Below are 23241 nucleotides of genomic sequence, written 5' to 3'. Positions count from 1 at the left end.
GGTACTCCTAACGACAAGTAACCGAAAACTATAGTCCGACCAATTGCTTAGTCATGTCTACATGTTATGTCGTGAGCCTTTGTGTTAGTGTAACTAACGTGTGTTGGTTGTGTGTAACTGCCGCCTGCATTAATTGGGGTAGCCTGTGATAAATTATATGATATTTACGGTCATAGGGGAGCAGTTTGAGTACAGATTTGGTTTTGGTATCTAGCGGGAGACAAGACGAGCTACGAATACTTGGAGTCGAGTTGCTTAATTGGTAGATGACATATACTTTAGTTGAGTTGTAAAATGTATAATTCATACTTGTTATTCATTTATTCATTATGTGATTCATTAAACATGTTATTTATATAAACTGTTACTTAATTGTAGTTCCGATTCATTGCCTCGGGAAACCGAGATGGTGACATCTCCCGATTACCTTGGCCGGGTAAGAAGAGGGTGTTACAAAGCGGTATCAGAGCGACAATTTTGGAACCAAACCAATGAACCAAGATTAACATAGGAGTGTCTAATAAAATGAACCCGACTAAAGTTGTAACACCCCCACATACCAAGGTGCCTTACCAAGACAACCTTAGCATAACGAGATGCTGCCATCTCGGTTGCCCGAGGTAAAGTATATCAAATAGACTATCAAAGAACGTTTATTAAAAGATAGAACTGTTTAAACAAGATACAACTGAAGTTAACCAAAACTGTTTACAACCAAAACTATCAAAGGTACTGATGTATAAACTGTCAGCGGAAGACTAAAGACTCAACAACTGATGACTCCATCCCAGCTAGATCCTGCGAGCTATCAACAGAAGTACCTCCTAATCAACTTCTCACCATCCCTGAATAGATCACCATAATTTTGTAAAACAACAACGGGGTCAGTTTACTGAATAATCAAGATAAGCAATGTACAATAAACAACCACGACAACAACTATACAACCATTCTCCAATTCCAATCATGCCTCATATCTGACTACACACTCAAGTGTGTAGTCCTGCCAGATTACTGCCGCGACAGATAATCCACACCGCCAATGCGGGACCGCAGCCTTGTCCACCTAAGCCCCGCTCATCACAACGAGCAACAACCCATGTTCATTAATGTGCATATCCCCCTTGTGACTGGTTCCACAAGGGGCGAATTAAGGGCGTGAAGCCACTCTCGCAAGTGACTTCACTCAGATGAGGACGCACCTCACCAACATAGCCAATCCACCACAACTCCAACAAACAAGAAAGACAAGCCAACAACAATACTGATCATGCCAATACAATCATAATCACCACATCTTAAATTAAGTATACAATCAACTGAGTAGGGAAACCCTATCTTTTCGCAATCCAAGCACACACAAGCAATCAATAGGAATTCTCCATGACACCGTCACCTACACGAATAATCACATACCATCACTATAAACAATTCTCCCAAAATAACCCAAATCAATAATTAGGGCAAAACCCTAAAAGACAACCTATTAACTGATTATAAGGCACTAGAGACTTACTAACGAAATCGGGACAAAAGACGGAAGTGTAGACTTGCGATCGATCAATTAGCCTTGAGAGTGATTAGGGTGATTAGGGGAGTGAAGAACGTAGTTTAGGTTTTGATAGAATAAATAGTAACTGTTAAACGAAGTTTATATATAATCTTTAATCACCTTAATCAAACCGCGGAAATTAACCCCGTCAGACCGGATACTCGGTCGAGTACGTGGAGTACTCGGCCGAGTACCCCTTACTCGGCCGAGTATTACACTACTCGTCCAAGTGTTCCTGGACAGTAGCCTGACCATAAAACATACGACCCTCTACTCGGCCCAGTTAGCCCGATTCGGCCGAGTAACAAGACCCAGAATACCTTGGTATTACATAAGTACAATAGGAGGTCGTCTTTGGATGAGTAGGCGCTCTCATTTCAAATCTTGATCATATTGTCTTTACCGGTGCACATTAGGGTGGCTATATCTATGGGTGAACGCTATGTGAAATCTGAAATGATTACATGTGTGTTTTAACAAGTTCATAAGTTTCTTGCATGATGTCGTCATTTATGATTTGGTGTATCATAACATGTGAAGTCGGATGGAGGGATTGATGCGCATAACATATCTTTGAAAGTGGTTATTACGTGTTAGCGTGTGTGGGACATTGGTCCCGTTCTTTGGCATTTAATACCGTGAAGGAGTATAGAATTCACTAGTGCTATTGTTAAAGTGTGATTAGTAATGGTTGTTAGTAGAGTAGTTACGAGTATAAGAGTAGTATTCCGGGGACGGTAAGTATGTTGACTTGTAAGCTAACTCGGGACGTGTCACCAATAGCCGGTGGACTTCCGAACCTTCCTCTTTTATTGCAGGGACTACGCCTTTCGATCTTAGTCGGAAATTGTAAATAATAGAGAAGCATTGAACCGAGTGTGAGCTAGTACTTGGCCTAGTACCAGACACTTGACCGAGTAGGCCCTGACACGCGACCGAGTGGACTATTTTCCAGAATCAGGTAAACTTCTATAAAATGAGACACTCGACCGAGTGCGAATTCTGGGCAGCTAATTTTGGCGTGAATATGTGTTCTTACCTGCTGACCACTGACCGTAGAGCCGTTGACGACCCCCGGAGCACCGTCTGACCGGCGTTGATGAATGAGCACACGACTTGACCGTGTGTTATAAGTATTGTATGGGATTTATTCTCGGGTAGATTTACATTTAATTAGAATAATTAATAGATTAAATTGTGATTATATATAATTATTGTCTTAATTAGCTGAATGATTTTTGAAGGAGCACTTTTAATTGCCTAACTGCTTAATTAGTTGGAGTATTTGCAAAAAGGTAGGTTAACTACTCAATCTTGCTTAATTGTGATTGTCTGTGGTTCCCGAGGTGCGCTCGAGGTGTGATTGTCTATGGTTCCTGAGGTGCGCTCTCGGCTGAGTGAAGTCACTTGCGGGAGTGGCTTCACGCCCTTGATTCGCCCCTTGTGGTTCCTGTGATAAGGGGGATGTGCATATTAATGGACATGGGTTATTCAATATATGATGTTGAGTGAGGCTTAGGTGGTAAGGCTGCGGTCCCCAATGGCGGTGTGGATTACTGGTTGCGATAAGTAATCCAGCAGGAGTTTATGTAACACCCCCATATCTAGAGGAGCCTTAACTAGGCCTTCCTTAGCATATAAGGGCATTACCATCTCGGTTACCCGAGGTCAGTAATAATCAAATGTCGATAAAAGAACGATTATGTTATATTACAAGTGATTTAAAACCAACTGACGATATAAAAGATACAACTCAAAGACTACTCTCTATTATTATCAAATCTCGTGAAGACTCATCCCTGCCCGAACTCCAGCTGTCAACGACATCAACACCTGCTAAGACAGACTGCTCACCATAAGGGATCACGGCAGACACATAAAACAACAAGACAACCACACAAGATCAGTACTGAGATAAGATACGACAATAACGACCACATCTATCAATACAACACAACACAATCAGTCACACACACAATTACACCCACTCCAATCAATCTCCGTCACCGACTGTCCACTGGACCAGCCCTACCAGTGGGGGACCGCAGCCGTTCCCACCTAAGCCCCGCTCATCATACCGAGCGATAACCCTGTTCCATTAATGTGCACATCCCCTTCCGTGGCGGGTTACACGAAGGGCGAAACTAGGGCGTGAAGCCACTCCCGCAAGTGACTCCACTCAGCCGAGAACGCATCTCGAGAACCAGAGACAAAAAATCACAAATCACTGCAATACAACAACAACCAACAACCGTATACACACTTCCACACAAACACAACCATAATACAACAACAACGACACCACAATCGACACACAAGACTATCCACAGAAACTGAGTAGGCGAACCTACCTTTAAGCAACTGCAACCAATCCATGCCAACATACGACATATCCAGCAATCAAGCAAAGCCTATAACCACAACACAATCATCTATTACTATCAAGCAAACCCTAACTGCAAAGACAAGGATACGGATCATGATGACGACATACCTACAAGGAGAAACCCGGCAAAAGACCGCTACCCGACTCAAGTTACGCTCTCCTAAGGCACAAGAACCTTTAAATGCTTCCATGGAGGTTTTATGGTGAAGGGAAGGGAAAGAGGCGACTAAAGGATTGAAGAAATGAGGCGGAAATGATTTGCGGATTTAACAAAACGCGATTAAAAACCCTCGCTAAAAACCCGATACTCGATCGAGTGTCCCACATACTCGATCGAGTGACCCCCTACTCGTTCGAGTAATCACGCTACTCGATCGAGTAGCCTCTACTCTATCGAGTACCACACATAACTCGCAACCCAAGATGGCTTTAGCACGCAATTCTAAGGACTATTACCGCTCCCCAAGGGCAGTCAACGCTGGTCAAAGGGTCCCTAAAAGGGCGGGTATTACAGTCTTCCCCCCTTAAAAAGAACTTCGTCCCCGAAGTTCAACTCTCCTAACTTAAAGCACAAGACACGGGAACACAACGACATCACTACTCTTTCGACATAGGTCACTATTCCCCTAAAATGCCATTCCCCACGTCATCATCATCACCGTCTAACACTCTATATATAGGTCGACTCTTACAAGGTATCATAAAAACACCAAACTCACAATACGAAACATCACAAACAACGATCACCCATCATATATGAGATTACCCCACTCACTAGCAACAACTATCAACACGAAACATATCTCATATCAACATGCCGCATGGCTATACCACCATGTTACCCAACAACGCGATTCTATTACGACACATGGCACCACAACTATCTCTTTATGACCGTCTTTTAAAACATACTATCAACTTTCACTTCGACGCATGAATTACTCAACGAACTAAAGTAACCAATTACAACTTCATACCAGCAATGTGATCAAAGTAACAGAAAACTTTGTAAATAAACAACAAAACATTTTAAACGAACAACAACATAATCTCAAAGTCAGCCTTTTTATTTTGCGACATTACTCTTCCCCTCTAAAAGGAACTTCGTCCCCGAAGTTCACCACCAAATTACCACACATATTACCTACTACTTGCATCGTAACATAAATTGAAACCATATTATTTATTATGGACATTACTCACTAATCATATACTCATTAAATTAGAAAACATACACAACCCACCCGAATAACTAGCCGCCGTCGAGAAAGCATGTTAAGCATATCATTTGAGTTTGTATATATAGGATTCGGTGAAATATAGCTTGTAGACAAACGGATGTAAAACGAATGCAATAAGAATAATTACAACTCCACTATTTGCTGTAAATACGCCTTTAAAATCAAGCACGACTTCCAACATATGAAATTAACGGTTCACAGGTGTTACGAAGTATCAATAACCATGCTAAACATCAAACATGCAATTATGTAACCTTTAAACAAATTTAATTTTCGAAAAGTTCCTGTAACAGTGCTACTCGATCGAGTATGTAGTGGTACTCGATCGAGTGCCCGCTACTCGATCGAGTGTCTTGGCTACTCGATCGAGTAGCCCTGAGATCAGAATGCCTCAATTCTGTCATACCTGCAGCTACTCGACCGAGTATGGGGTACTCTGTCGAGTACCTACAGGTCAAATATCTTGGAAAACCTGTCATAACCCACATGTATATATACATAATCGTCACATAACTTGAGTCGGGGTGACTTCCCGACTCACAAAATCCTACAATCAAGCCAAGCTAGCAAATCCGGCCTTATGGCCAACCATACAAATCCGAAAATAAAAGTTCTAACTACCAACAACTACTAACATCCAACATCAACGATCATAAACAAGGATAAAGAAATAGGAGTATCACTCCTGCGGCTGCTGCTGCTCCTCCTCCTCCATCACCTTATCACCACCACCATCGCCTCCCGACGTGCCCGCTCCCGATGACCCAACACCCGCAACAACCCCCGCTCCAGCTCCAGGAGTCACGTACCATGGGGTCAAGCCGCCAAAGGCAAAGGACTGAGGCGTCCCCCAAGCTGACTGATCCACCCCGTAAGAGTGGAAAACCCCACTATAGTCCCCAACTCCACTCCACCATACCGGATGCGGTCCCTCTATCCCAATCCCCTCAGTGTACGCCATCTCGTGCATATTCCTGAGTGTCAAAGTAGATGACACTCTCTCTGCCAAGTAACTCGATCGCGTCTCCGCGGTGTCAAGGTAGGGTAGCACGGAAAAGGGTGCTGCTGTGGTAGTGCTACCGGCCGTGGTCTAGTCTCAGCGGTCCTCTCTCTCACTTGACGGGGTCCTCTCCCCAACCTGGGCCTCTCCTCCACTACCGCCGCGTTCTCCCCCTTCTTCGGCTCGGGCATCACCTGGAGAATCGTGTCATTAATGAGGTACGTCCTCAACTGTCGAGGTCCATCATCACCCTCCTCCTCCTCGTCGGAGTCCACAGCTATAACCACCGGGTTTAACGGCTCTGTCGGTGGGAGGTGCTCAGGAGCCGGAATCTTCATCCAGCTCATGCCCCACACCCTCCAAGCAAGGCTGCCATCAGCTAAAGTTCTCAACCATTTCAGGTCGAGGTAGTAGTCACGGTCCATAATAGGCACCGTTGTAGCCAAAGGGACATACTCGGAAGAAGCCTCAAAGGAGGTTAGCTTTTCAGCTAACCGAGTGGCGATAGCGCCACAGCTCAAGTACCGGGAAGTGGCAGTAGCCACCAAAGCAAGGCTAGCGCAGACGATGGCAGGAGCATTAAAAACCACCCTCTCGGTCCGCTCCCGGTTGAGGTAAGACATCAGAAGCAACACCTCATGATTATTCAGTTTACTGATATCCGGTCTATCATAAAGGAGGTTCAAAGAGAACGAAGAAAGATCCTCAAGGTAACATGCTGAACATCATTAATCAGCATGTTGCTTGAGGTGGGAGCTGGCTTCCCCGTAAGACAAGGCATTAGGCGGCAGACACCGCACTCAACATGAATATCAGTGATAGAGTCCTTGGGAGGCTTGGCCAACCCAAGGTGAGAAGCGAAAAGGTCCATGGTAAGCAAGAAACTTGTGTTCATCAACCGAAACTCAACGGTCTGGGCAGCTGGGTCATAACTAAAGGAGCTCATAAACTCCAAAGTAAGGAAAGGGTAGGAATGTTTCCTCAGCCGATACAACCCCGTAAAGCCCAAGGTCTCAAATATGTGACGGACATCCGTCTCTATTCCCAAATCAGTCAGAAGTGTGGTATCCACACACCGAGTTGGCCTCATCTTGCGTTTTTGCAAAACCACAAAACGCTCTCTCTGTTTAAAATCTACAAACACTACCGAAGGGTACTCCGGTACCGCGGGTACCACGGGTCCACTCCCTTCCCTAGTCTCAGGCTGTGAAGCCCTCCCCCTTTTGCTTTGTCGGGTCCCTATGTTCAGTCTCGGCATCTGTTTCAGCATATAACTTAAACCAAACTTGTATAGACATGTAAAGCACATAATTCATACAATTGGACTTTGAATACGAAGCTAGGTACACACATCACCAACAAGTTCCCAATTTTGATATGCAAATTCAGTTTGTAGCAACTCATATCCAATAGTTGTGAAAAGTTTAGCATGGTGAGCACAACTTACCCAACCAATTCTAACATTCTAGCATGATTCAAATGCTACTCTATACACACACCTAATAACATGTGAGGTATTTGTACATGTTCATAGAAAAGTAATTTAAAACATATCATCATTAACCTTCAATAGTAGAAACAAAACAACTCAATTAGACTTGTCAGACGGTCTCTACAACTGTAACTATTTGGACACATTCACCATCAGTTAACATCACCATTATCATATTAAAGCTTGATTCTTGCATATATATTCATATCCAACATTAAATTTCAATTATAGAAAACGAATTTCAATTTGGGGCACTTTTAAGACGGAGTTTTAAGGCAACTTTTAAGACGAAAATCACCAAAATCCAACTTTCAACAAGGTATATACAACATGTAGTACTCAATTTCATCATCCAACATGTAGAAAACAATCAAACAAAATTATGATTTTGTAACCCTAGAAAATTTCGGCTCCCAAATCGGCAATTTCTAGCCTATTTTACAGCAATTAATCACCAACATTCATGAAAGGGAAGCATGTGAATCATATTACAACAATTAAAAGCAATAATTTGCCCATATGAATCAAAATTTCAATCCTACCATTCTAACAAGTTCAAAGTGATAAAAACATGTAAATAGGGAATAAATCATACCTTGATTAACTAGGAAAGTAAAACAATGCAAACAAATAAGAAGAAACAACCCAAAGAATCACGACCAACACAAAATGAGGAAAGGTTTTGAGGGTTATGAGAGAGTAGGGGTTCGAAATAAGAAGGAAGAATGAGAGGAATAAGAGGAAATAAGGGTTTTAAGAAACCCGCAGAATCACTGTACAGTAACCTACTCGATCGAGTGTCTAGGGTACTCGATCGAGTGCCCTCTACTCGATCGAGTAGGCGCTATTTCGTCGAGTATCTGCAGAAAATTTTCCACATCCCGACGTCATAGCTTCCTAACGAGATCGAGTGAGGTCTACTCGGTCTAGTAAGCACTCGCACTCGGTCAAGTAAAGTTAGGTATACGGTCAGGAATACGAAGTAAATTGAAGATTCCTGCAAAAACAATATCGCGTGTCGATTCCAAACTAAGTTCGGATTCGTCACTAGTTATCATGCTCGTTCACGCATTACCATTATTACTCAAGCATACCATATCGTCTCAACAAATAAGGTTTATGTCATATTACGCTACAACAATTTACCCAACTCGGTTTACCTGCTACCGAGTCATTCATACGCATAATCACGTCATCCGACCATACTTAAACTTATCTTACCACATTACTACCAAACTCGTGCTCACATCAACATGAAACATATAATTAACGATAATTCATTCTTTCATATGTCATATAAATGCATACTCTACATAGCAAGTTAAGGCCGATCATGTTCCAAGTTCAATCATAAGCAAATCATTCTACATAAATCGATCGTCACGCAGCGGAAAGTTTCAACCAATAAGCAAGGCATATACGCATTACTATATGCTATGTCTCATATTATAACTCGACACTTCTTTAACTATCATCTTTATAGCTACAGTAGGAATTATAAACTCATATATGATTACTTTTATTAACAACCTGAAGCAAACACTAACATGATCACCTTCACATCACGGCATACACTTCCACATTTTCACGCATTTCTATCAAATAAACTCTTGTCACGTTTCTCATAATCATCGTACAAGCTCACTAATCATGCCAAAACTTCACTATACACCATCCAAACGCAACTACTATACCCATCTCTACGTTAGCAAGGACTCAACCACAAATAACTCCGACACAATTATCATATACATCACATATATACACACGGACTCCACATTCCCATACCCTGTGACTGGCTTAAGTACCATGGGGCCAGGATTTTGAAATGAGGGCGCCTACTCACCTTAAATCTAGCATCAGCGGGGCTCCCATTATACATACACCAGGTTCATTTTATTAGACTCACTACGTTCATTATTTTCATTGGTTTCAGGTTCCAAAATCGTCGCTCTGATACCACTTTGTAACACCCCCATATCCAGAGGAGCCTTAACTAGGCCTTCCTTAGCATATAAGGCCATTACCATCTCGGTTGCCCGAGGTCAGTAATAATCAAATGTCGATAAAAGAACGATTATGTTATATTACAAGTGATTTAAAACCAACTGACGATATAAAAGATACAACTCAAAGACTACTCTCTATTATTATCAAATCTCGTGAAGACTCATCCCTGCCCGGACTCCAGCTGTCAACGACATCAACACATGCTAAGACAGACTGCTCACCATAAGGGATCACGGCAGACACATAAAACAACAAGACAACCACACAAGGTCAGTACTGAGATAAGACACGACAATAACGACCACATCTATCAATACAACACAACACAATCAGTCACACACACAATCACACCCACTCCAATCAATCTCCGTCACCGACTGTCCACTGGACCAGCCCTGCCAGTGGGGGACCGCAGCCGTTCCCACCTAAGCCTCGCTCATCATACCGAGCGATAACCCTGTCCCATTAATGTGCACATCCCCTTCCGTGGCGGGTTCCACGAAGGGCGAAACTAGGGCGTGAAGCCACTCCCGCAAGTGACTCAACTCAGCCGAGAACGCATCTCGAGAACTAGAGACAAACAATCACAAATCACTGTAATAGAATAACAACCAACAACCGTATACACGCTGCCACACAAACACAACCACAATACAACAACAACAACACCACAATCGAGACACTAGACTATCCACAGAAACTGAGTAGGCGAACCTACCTTTAAGCAACTGCAACCAATCCATGCCAACATACGACATATCCAGCAATCAAGCAAAGCCTATAACCACAACACAATCATCTATTACTATCAAGAAAACCCTAACTACAAAGACAAGGATACGGATGATGATGACGACATACCTACAAGGAGAAACCTGGCAAAAGACCGCTACCCGACTCAAGTTACGCTCTACTAAGGCACAAGAACCTTCAAAGGCTTCCATGGAGGTTTTATGGTGAAGGGAAGGGAAAGAGGCGACTAAAGGATTTAAGAAATGAGGCGGAAATGATTTGCGGATTTAACAAAACGCGATTAAAAACCCTCGCTGAAAACCCGATACTCGATCGAGTGTCCCACATACTCGATCGAGTGACCCCCTACTCGATCGAGTAACCACGCTACTTGATCGAGTAGCCTCTACTCTATCGAGTACCACACATAACTCGCAACCCAAGACGGCTTTAGCACGCACTTCTAAGGACTATTACCGCTCCCCAAGGACAGTCAACGCTGGTCAAAGGGTCCCTAAAAGGGCGGGTATTACACTTTACCTTCGGGTTAGTCAGGTGTTTGATGGAGTTGGAGATTAGTGTGTGTGTGTATGTGTATATGTGTGTGTGTGTGTGTGTGTGTGTGTGTGTGTGTGTGTGTGTGTGTGTGTGTGTGTGTGTGTGTGTGTGTGTGTGTGTGTGTGTGTGTGTGTGTGTGTGTGTGTGTGTGTGTGTGTGTGTGTGTGTGTGTGTGTGTGTGCGTGTGTGTTGTACCTGGTGTTGTTTGTGGTTCTTCAGTTACTGACCTTGTGTGGTTTTTTTTGTCTTTCTTTCTTGTTATTTGTCTGCCGTGATCCATTATGGTGAGCAGATAGTCTTAGCAGGTGTTGATATGTGGAGCTTATCCGGGTGTGTTAGAGGGACGAGTCTTTCACCGAGTCTTGGCATGGAGTAGTCTCACCATAGTTGATAGTTGTTTGTTAATCAGTTGTATCTTTCTTTTGTTGGGTTAAAACTTGTAATAAACTTTAAATAGTTCTTTTATTGACATTATGATATACTATTCCTCGGGCGACCGAGATGGTAGTGCCGTATCTGCTAGAGAAGGTCTTGTTACGGCTTCTTGGTATAGGGGGTGTTACAAAGTGGTATCAGAGCGACGATTTTGGAACTTGTAACCAATGAACCTAATGAACGTAGTGAGTCAAATAAAATGAACCTGGTGTATGTGTGTTGGGCGCCCTCATTCCAAAATCCTGGCCCCAATATACTTAAGCCAGCCACTTCGAATGGGGATATTGAGTCGGGAATTGTATGAGCATATGTTTGTAATGTGAAAGATATATGTAGTAAGGTAATGTCATGTGTGTAGATAATAGTACATGTGATGCGTAATTGCTTGTATAGTTATGTATGCGTGAGTATGCGAATGGAGAAGTATGAGGTATTAGAAGCATGTGTATGGATATTGTGACACCCTCATTTATTGCGGAAAAATAAACACGTAATTCTAGAATAAAACTGCATGGATATGTTTGTAATAGGTTCATTATAGTAAAAACCTGTAATTTTTAAAACCTGAACCTGTTATAAAGATATCCAAATGGGAAGGTGTCAAACATGCAAGGTCCAAAATAAATCTCATGAATGAAACATCGCTAAAGTCGCGAAACAAAGTTATACAAACCAAATATGAGAAAGGGAGACATATGTCCCTAAAAAGTATGTGACATAAAAATATTTAAGGGTCACAATATAATAAAGTCAATCTAGGTCCCAAGGTTACTTTGCTCGCTAGCTCGTCCATGTACCCCATATATGCATCACCTACCTGTCAATCGCATTTTATACAAATACGAAAGCCACAGTCAGTGGGGAGTAACTCCGAGTTCTCCCAGCCACGAAATGTCATAATTAATATAACATGTAAACATAAGAATATGAATATGAATAACACATAGCCTTAGCATATAGATGCTGGACAATCGTGCTTATCATGTGAACAACAATATAACAACACATAGTCCTAGCATGTGAATACTAGACCGACTCATACTACACTATCATGTGAATCACATAACATCCAGGAATCCAAACTCTATCAACCATAGCCGACTTGCATCTCACCTTCTATGATTCATAGAATCATCAAACAAGAAAGGGCAATATATCAAAGAAAGGCATAAGTTCTTAGTACGGTCAATAGTCACTCAGAACTCGAGTCTATACCACGAGGTAGGGAAGGTAATCGAACCGGTATCTTGGCTCGAGGTTCTATCAAAACATGGCCAAGACACAACACAACCCTAGCCTAAAATCTGCAGAGACCTAGACATGCGGATACACACCACCGCACCCAAGACCCACAATTTTATAAAACCATGTGAGTACCTTAAGGAGTCCACCAAAGGGTTGGCTAGTACTTAAGCTGACCACTTACTCTCAAAATAAGTAACGAGGTCATGCCCCAACTTGGATATGAACCCACCAAGTCAGGAACACAGAGGCTATTAAGCAGTGAACATACACTCGTCAAAGACTATAATGACCTATCTATGATGAAGGCCGAAATACTCACCTAGGACCTAGTCCCGACTAGTCCCACTTGAATACTTTAGCCCACACCACACAAGACAAGTAGGATACCCAATTCAGCTGACAATCCAACAATATCTCCATTATCAATAATAATCCAAATTCCAGCTAACCGTTAATCTCATAATTCATGAGAACAAGCTAAAATGGCAACAAGGCAAGAAGACTGAAGTATAAGGCAACCAATTCATCCAACAACCAACATGTGAAATGATAGTCACAAATATTAAGGCATCAACGTAAAACATCCAAAAACAACCAATCTCACCTCAAAGACAAACCCTCGACCCGAGTCCCGCGACGGGTCATCGGTCAAATCGAGGCTGACTGGTTTAAACCTAGTTTGACCAAACTCGTTCGGTCAATCTGGCCCAACTCAGAGTCTTGGCCTAATTTGGCCCAAATCACAAATTTTATCGCAATATTATTCTCATGCTATTTCCAATTTCTATCATTTGAAAAACGAAAGTAACAAATTATCAATCACCTAAACACTTAACAAACAACAGACACAACATCAGCTACTAATGTGACATTAATTCGTCGAGTAACTCGGAATAGTTACCTTACGCTAGCAAAGAGACAACTAATAACTTGAGAAAGCTTCTAAAACCCAAAATTACTCTTCATCTTCAACCACATATGAGCCACCTAAAATAATTATGTGAAAGGACGATATTAACGAATTATCTTTATATAAAATATGAGACGAAAATTAATTTAATTATATTTTAAATAAACCAAACTAGCGTCAAAACAATTTATGGACACGGCTCAAAAGTTATTATGACAACCTCAAACTCGGCCTAACCACCAATTACACATGGCCTCAAACTCGTGACTTAGCTAGGCCACGGCCGGGCACACGGCTAGGCTACGACCAGGCATCGCTGCCAGGCCATCGACTCGCCTAAAAGCAAGCCACAAAGAGTCCGACACGACCACCACCCGACTACCCATAGCCACCCTTCACCCTACTTCATAACTCCGACCCAAAAATCAGTCCAAAACAGAACCCAAAAGATGCCTAAGTTCGACCCCAACTCCAGTCCTCAAATGCAAAGTGAAAACCCACGATGACGGCTCTCGTCCCCGCCCAAAAGCAGTACCAATCGTCCCCTTAAGACTCCATTCTCGCACCTAAAAACAGTCCTAGCTGAGCCAACTAAGTCAGCATTTAAAACGGTTTTAGAGCGGAAATCCACAAGTATAAAGCAACTCAAAAACAGTCCCTAAAGACTACAAAAATCGCCCCAACACAGAGTCCAAATTAGTCCAAAACAATCCCTACATGTCAGTATACACCGTCTCAACTATAAAACACACCAATTATCACCCAAAACAATCCATACATGTCAAAGATACACCGTCTTAAATATACCACTTACTAGCTAGCATCCCAAATGATCCCTAGAGGTCAGTATACACCGTCTCAATCATCTCCACATATCAGTATACACCGTCTCAACTATACAACCGACTAATTAACATCCATAAGGATCCCTATATATAATTATACACCGTCTCAATTATAAAACAGACTAACCAGCATTCGAAATAAACATATTTTACAAGTAATATCGAGTAATCCGTTATCGTTACCTTTTTAATCTTCTACCAGACCGTCAATTTTAGTACATACAACCTTCTTATAATAAATAAAGCTGAAAATATAAATGGGTTTGTAAAAAAACATGACGAAAATGAATTTTACTTACAACGGATTGACGAGAACGACGAAAGGAGTGCTATGGAACAAAAATAGTTGAAAACGGATGACAAACGGAGCATCAGTATCAATTTTGAAGATCAAAATTAAAACGAAGGAAAAGAAGAACAAAGAAGGGAAGAAGAAGACGTGAAGGGATGAAGAAATGAGGCAGCAGCCTGTCAGCCTGCTATTTATTATACGTACGTTTCTTCGTCGTTAAGAAACTTCTATCGTTATTAAAAGCGTTTCGAGTTAAATTTAACCGATTTAAGTAAAAGTTTCAGTAATAAAACGGAATCAATAATAAATAAATTTAATGAGTGAAAATAAAATAAACTCAGCTAGTTAACGTAAATAATACAATATCAGCTTGAATCGGAATTATTAGCGATTTTTTTACAAAACTAACGGATATTAATAAAAATTGCTAATTTAGTGAAATAAGCTCAAAATAGCTAATTGGACGGTTTTGTTCCCAAAATCCATCTCGGGTTTACTTAAAACAACTTTCATAAGGACTCGTAAAGAAACGGAAATTATTAAATAAATAAACTCGAACTAATTTCAATAAACTCGAACTAACTTTAAATAAACTTATTAATGATTATTAAAATTAACGTATCGAATTATGATGAAATTAATTAATTAGCTAAGCATAAATATATAAATTGTTAAATGATGTAATTAAATTCAAAATAGCAATTAAAAGAATTTTATCCAACTTAATAAAATACGGGGTGTTACAATCACCCCATCTTTTAAAAAGTTTCGTCCTCGAAACTTGAAAGTATAAATGAAAGGTTATAAAAAAATAAAACTGAAATTGGAATCGGTAACCAAAACATTTAAAAGGTCACTTATCGTAAGAATCAAAATTCTTTCAAAAGTTTCAAATAAATTTTTCCGACATAACCAGATTCTCATCAGAGGAACGGAAGTGTTCTCGTTGCGCATTCAAGAACATCACATTCCAAATCAAAGATAAGGTCAAAAAGCAAATTATTTGTATAAATCGAAAATCAAAATACTTTCAGAAACATTAATGAAAAGTTTTCAAAAGTATAAGTCTCATTCATGGAACGAAATTGCTCTTGTTGTGCACACAAGAACGCTAACCTTCCAAGTTAAAGACAAATTTAAAACCGAAAATCACTCGTCGACAAGAGTAGAACAAGTTATTAAACGTTTCTAATAACGAGTTCTAACATCCGATCAACGTTAAAATAAAAAAAAAAGGTAATTTACCCAAATTTTCTTTTGCAAAAGTGAAAATAGAAATAGAGCTTTCACTTTTAAACTTAAAAAGGAGTCAAGTTCCTGAAAGATATGATATCAAACTTTGTCAAAGAAATCATAGATAGGTCAAAGTTAACAGAAATTGGGTAAAACTTAAAGAAATATCAGGTTTAGCAATTAAAATCATGATAAATGAGTTTATACTCAAGGAGTGAATAGGGAACTAAGTCAAATTTTCATTTTCAAATCTTTAAAAATAGGTTAGGTTTGCAGAAGTGACATAAACTTTTAAGAATGAATCGAAACTGGTAGCTTGAAAGTTTAGAAGTTGTACATAAAGGAAAGTAACTTAGATAGCATAGAAACAAAGTATGTTAAGAGAGCTCAAACTTAAGCAACAAGAGAGCTATAATGAATTTCATAGGGTAGAAATTGAAGTCAAAATTACAAGGATGTCAAAGATAGAGTTTCACAAGATACGAGTGTCAAACTTAAAGGAGGAGCAAGATGAAGCGAGGAAATGAGGTATGAACGGTAACGCTTATGATCAAGGAGAAAGGAAAATTAGACAACAAGGAAACTTAAGCAACATGTCAAGATGTGAGACTAAAAGAGTCGAATCATAAAGATAACTAGTTAACAACCAGTAAGAGATATTAGAATTAGGGAGGTATTCAAGACAAGGAAATAACGAGTAAAGTTTTATACTTAAGAATCAAATCCAACCAAGGTATGAACGAAAGGGAGGAAAACGATTAAAGGTATGAAAGAGGATTTTAAGGCTTAAACCATACGCTTCCTAAAACTTAAGGTTCTCTCTAACAAGGTCACGCCTATTAGGGTATTGTACCTTCATGACAAAACGACCAAATCCCAAACAAGGGTCAAGGTAAAATAAACGCTCGCTTAAGGGGTGATAAATCGGTTAGATACTTCTTCCACCTATCTTATCACATATTAGGATTTCCCTAAAGCAAATCTACCACTCAAGTATAAAAGCATCTCTTTATCTCAAGCACTCGACACAACCTCAATGTTTTAAAAACCAAAGAATCAATTGACAAAGACTTCTCAACAAAGTTCTCAAGAAACAACTAATATCAAATCACATCCCCAATCTATACGGGATTGTTGACATCTAAAAATGGGTTTTCTTCCAAATTCATATTCTAAACTTATCTCATGTTTACTCCTAAGGTGACGACGCTCAACCTACTAAGCTTTCAAATCCCAAACATAAACAACAAAGCCAAGTTCTATAACTTTAATCACATAGGCAACTCATTCCTAACACAAAGAATCCACCAATCGATTATACTTACTTTGTCAAGGAACTAGGTATAAGAATCACTAAGTATGTCTCATCACATTACCTAAGTCTTTCTAACATCACATCCTCTCAAAACCAGGATTAAGGGTCAGACACAAACAATCTCCTCAAAAGTCGAATTTTCCAACCCAGGTCAACATTCCTCACAAGAAGGGGTACTATCAAATGGCGTTAAGGGAGGATAAGCAAAGAACAAAGGACAAGTTAGGAGTAAAAGCGTAGCTTTTAAAGTAAAACAGAAGGAAGTTTAGAAGGAGGATAAGCACCAAGAGATTAAGAATAAGGCGAGATACAAAAAGAACGAGAAACATCTTCAAGGAAGTAGAAGCATTCTTCAAAGGTTGAACAAATCTTCAATCCTCAGCAGTAGGCACTAAATCTTGATCTTCTTAAAATATAAGTGTCCTTTCAATGGAACGGAGATACTCTTGGCGATCACTCAAGAATATCAATATTCCAATTCAAAGACATAAAAATACATTTTTACACCAACAAATGATAAAACTAATTATCAGACGTCTCCAATAACAAGCTTTAACACTAATTGACGTTAAAACCAGTGAAAAACATTAAAATATTTTCAAAACCTTTAGTTCAAAAATTTCTTTATAATAAGGGTAATAACTCCATTAGCTATAGATAAGCTCACGGTCATTGATCCAAGAACGCAACAATTATTAAATGACAATCAACAAACAGGTTAGTACCTAACAAAGAGCAAACACAAAGAGACTACAACATAAGGTCCTAAGTCTACCCATCTTACGCATCTCTCAAGTTTATTATTTTAAGGTCAAGTTATTTATATTGGGGTGCACAAACGTGCGTCGGGAGCAAATATGCTCTGATACCAACTGTGACACCCTCATTTATTGCGGAAAAATAAACACGTAATTCTAGAATAAAACTGCATGGATATGTTTGTAATAGGTTCATTATAGTAAAAACCTGTAATTTTTAAAACCTGAACCTGTTATAAAGATATCCAAATGGGAAGGTGTCAAACATGCAAGGTCCAAAATAAATCTCATGAATGAAACATCGCTAAAGTCGCGAAACAAAGTTATACAAACCAAATATGAGAAAGGGAGACATATGTCCCTAAAAAGTATGTGACATAAAAATATTTAAGGGTCACAATATAATAAAGTCAATCTAGGTCCCAAGGTTACTTTGCTCGCTAGCTCGTCCATGTACCCCATATATGCATCACCTACCTGTCAATCGCATTTTATACAAATACGAAAGCCACAGTCAGTGGGGAGTAACTCCGAGTTCTCCCAGCCTAGAAATGTCATAATTAATATAACATGTAAACATAAGAATATGAGTATGAATAACACATAGCCTTAGCATATAGATGCTAGACAATCGTGCTTATCATGTGAACAACAATATAACAACACATAGTCCTAACATGTGAATACTAGACCGACTCATACTACACTATCATGTGAATCACATAACATCCAGGAATCCAAACTCTATCAACCATAGCCGGCTTACATCTCACCTTCTATGATTCATAGAATCATCAAACAAGAAAGGGCAATATATCAAAGACAGGCATAAGTTCTTAGTACGGTCAATAGTTACTCTGTAACTCGAGTCTATACCACGAGGTAGGGAAGGTAATCGAACCGGTATCTTGGCTTAGAGGTTCTATCAAAACATGGCCAAGACACAACACAACCCGAGCCTAAAATCTGTGCAGACCTAGACATGCGGATACACACCACCACACCCAAGACCCACAATTGTATAAAACCATGTGAGTACCCTAAGGAGTCCACCAAAGGGTTGGCTAGTACTTAAGCTGACCACTTACTCTCAAAATAAGTAACGAGGTCATGCCCCAACTTGGATATAAACCCACCAAGTCAGGAACACAGAGGCTATTAAGCAGTGAACATACACTCGTCAAAGACTATAATGACCTATCTATGATGAAGGCCGAAATACTCACCTAGGACCTAGTCCCACTAGTCCCACTTGAATACTTTAGCCCACACCACACAAGACAAGTAGGATACCCAATTCAGCTGACAATCCAACAATATCTCCATTATCAATAATAATCCAAATTCCAGCTAACCGTTAATCTCATAATTCATGAGAACAAGCTAAAATGGTAACAAGGCAAGAAGACTGAAGTATAAGGCAACCAATTCATCCAACAACCAACATGTGAAATGATAGTCACAAATATTAAGGCATCAACGTAAAACATCCAAAAACAACCAATCTCACCTCAAAGACAAACCCTCGACCCGAGTCCCGTGACAGGTCATCGGTCAAATCGAGGCTGACTGGTTTAAACCTAGTTTGACCAAACTCGTTCGGTCAATCTGGCCCAGCTCAGAGTCTTGGCCTAATTTGGCCCATATCACAAATTTTATCGCAATATTATTCTCATGCTATTTCAAATTTCTATCATGTGAAAAACGAAAGTAACACATTATCAATCACCTAAACACTTAACAAACAACAGACATAACATCAGCTACTAATGTGATATTAATTCGTCGAGTAACTCGGAATAGTTACCTTACGCTAGCAAAGAGACAAGTAATAACTTGAGAAAGCTTCTAAAACCCAAAATTACTCTTCATCTTCAACCACATATGAGCCACCTAAAATAATTATGTGAAAGGACGATATTAACGAATTATCTTTATATAAAATATGAGACGGAAATTAATTTAATTATATTTTAAATAAACCAAACTAGCGTCAAAACAATTTATGGACACGGCTCAAAAGTTATTATGACAACCTCAAACTCGGCCTAACCACCAATTACACATGGCCTCAAACTCGTGACTTAGCTAGGCCACGGCCAGGCCACAGCTAGGCTACAGCCAGGCCACTGCCAGGCCATCAGACTCGCCTAAAAGCAAGCCACAAAGAGTCCGACACGACCACCACCCGACTACCCATAGCCACCCTTCACCCTACTTCATAACCTGGCCCAAAAATCAGTCCAAAACAGAACCCAAAAGATGCCTAAGTTCGACCCCAACTCCAGTCCTCAAATGCAAAGTGAAAACCCACGATGACAGCTCTCGTCCCTGCCCAAAACAGAGTACCAATCGTCCCCTTAAGACTCCATTCTCGCGCTTAAAAACAGTCCTAGCTGAGCCAACTAAGTCACCATTTAAAACGGTTTTAGAGCGGAAATCCACAAGTATAAAGCAACTCAAAAACAGTCCCTAAAGACTACAAAAATCGCCCCAACACAGAGTCCAAATTAGTCCAAAACAATCCCTACATGTCAGTATACACCGTCTCAACTATAAAACACACCAATTATCACCCAAAACAATCCATACATGTCAGTATACACCGTCTTAAATATACCACTCACTAGCTAGCATCCCAAATGATCCCTAGAGGTCAGTATACACCGTCTCAATCATCTCCACATATCAGTATACACCGTCTCAACTATACAACTGACTAATTAACATCCATAAGGATCCCTATATATAATTATACACCGTCTCAATTATAAAACAGACTAACCAGCATTCGAAATAAACATATTTTACAAGTAATATCGAGTAATCCGTTATCGTTACCTTTTTAATCTTCTACCAGACCGTCTATTTTAGTACATACAACCGTCTTATAATAAATAAAGCTGAAAATATAAATGGGTTTGTAAAAATACATGACGAAAATGAATTTTACTTACAACGGATTGACGAGAACGACGAAAGGAGCGCTATGGAACAAAAATAGTTGAAAACGGATGACAAGCGGAACATCGTATCAATTTTGAAGATCAAAATTAAAACGAAGGAAAAGAAAAACAAAGAAGGGAAGAAGAAGACGTGAAGGGATGAAGAAATGAGGCAGCAGCCTGCCAGCCTGCTATTTATTATACGTACGTTTCTTCGTCGTTAAGAAACTTCGATCGTTATTAAAACCGTTTCGAGTTAAATTTAACCGATTTAAGTAAAAGTTTCAGTAATAAAACGGAATCAATAATAAATAAATTTAATGAGTGAAAATAAAATAAACTCAGCTAGTTAACGTAAATAATACAATATCAGCTTGAATCGGAATTATTAGCGATTTTTTTACAAAACTAACGGATATTAATAAAAATTGCTAATTTAGTGAAATAAGCTCAAAATAGCTAATTGGACGGTTTTGTTCCCAAAATCCATCTCGGGTTTACTTAAAACAACTTTCATAAGGACTCGTAAAGAAACGGAAATTATTAAATAAATAAACTCGAACTAATTTCAATAAACTCGAACTAACTTTAAATAAACTTATTAATGATTATTAAAATTAACGTATCGAATTATGATGAAATTAATTAATTAGCTAAGCATAAATATATAAATCGTTAAATGATGTAATTAAATTCAAAATAGCAATTAAAAGAATTTTATTCAACTTAATAAAATACGGGGTGTTACAGACATGGGGTGGCATGTATGTGATAATTTGGTTGAACGTTTGCTATATTTGATAAATGATATGAGGATATGGGGTGACATGTAAGTTTGGTAACTGGTTTACATGTTTGCTATACTTAATAGGTTGTATGAACATGTTGTGTTGTGTTGAAGAATTTAATATACAGATGAACAAGGTAGAATATCGTTACTGTTATGAGTGAATATGTGGATTAAAGTACGTAATGGTAGAGTCGTATGTTGTATGGAATATAAAAGAGTAGAGTTATAATATTTTAATTGCGGTATTTGTGCTATATATAAAGTAATGATAATCGATAGTATTAGTATAGAGATAATTAGTGACGAGTTCTAAGTATGCCTTAGACTCCGAACGATTTGTTGTTTTGCAGGAACGACCAAACAATTCGTAATCTCTCGTGGTTATTTTGACTTACTCGACCGAGTACGAGGGAGTACTCGACCAAGCAGGCCTTACTCGACCGAGTAGGTGGGTCACTCGATCGAGTTTGCTAGAAAATAGAATCAATGTTAATTCTGCCAACGTCAAAAATCGATCGAGCAACCCTAACTCGATCGAGTAGAGGCTACTCGATCGAGTGCCGCGGATACTCGATCGAGCACAACTGCTACAGAACACGGGTTTTTATGACTTTTTGGGACTTATATCCCTAATTCTTCTTATTCTTTTCTCAAATATTTCATCCTTCTAAAACCCAAAACTCTAATAAAACTTCTTCTTCTACAAAGCTTTTGTGTAATTTGTGCTTGATTTCTTCCCAATCATCCTAAGTTCATCCATCAAATTCGTTTGCAAACTAATTCAAGGTAGCTTTTTACTCCTTTGATTTGATACAAATAGAAACATATAGTAGTGTTGGAAAATTTTGAAAATTCAATTTTATGGCTTAAGATTGTGTTGTAATTTCTAGATTTTGATAGAAACTACCTTGAATCCTTGTTATTGATGTTAGGAACTACAAATTAAACCCAATTTTTGACAATATTCAACCCCTATTTTTCTAGGGGTTGCCCCAAATTTTCAATTTTGTTCATCTTATTCATCTTTAAAGGTTGAAAAAGGGTAGGAGATGTTGATAATATCGTATTTGGTGCTTGATTCTAGCTATTTTCATCGAAAATTCCGTCTTAAAGCTCCATCTTTTGAGTATACAATTTTGAAATTTTGTCCCAAATTTGCTATAAAAGTTGTATTGTTGAGCTTAATTAAGGTATAAATCAACCCGGAATTCTTCTATAACTTGCTTAAACTCTGTATTTTGAGATTTCAAACCGTCTTTTATGTATTGCAAAGGGTAAGAGGAGTTGGTGAAACCATGTTTTGCTCTCAAATTTTACATGTTTGGCAAGGAAAAACCATCTTAAGCATTGCCTCTTTCTGTATAAAGCATTTGAAAGTTTCCACTTTGAATTTGTAAAACCCGATGTTTGGCTAAACTATGTTAAAATAGATGTCGAGGACTACTGCCACACGACAGACCAAGAGGACCCAAGCTAACACTGCCGCCGCGGAGGAGGTAAGT

Source organism: Silene latifolia, chromosome 1 (assembly GCF_048544455.1).
Source record: "Silene latifolia isolate original U9 population chromosome 1, ASM4854445v1, whole genome shotgun sequence".
NCBI classification, from domain to species: Eukaryota; Viridiplantae; Streptophyta; class Magnoliopsida; order Caryophyllales; family Caryophyllaceae; genus Silene; species Silene latifolia.
This window is presented reverse-complemented; position numbering follows the sequence as displayed.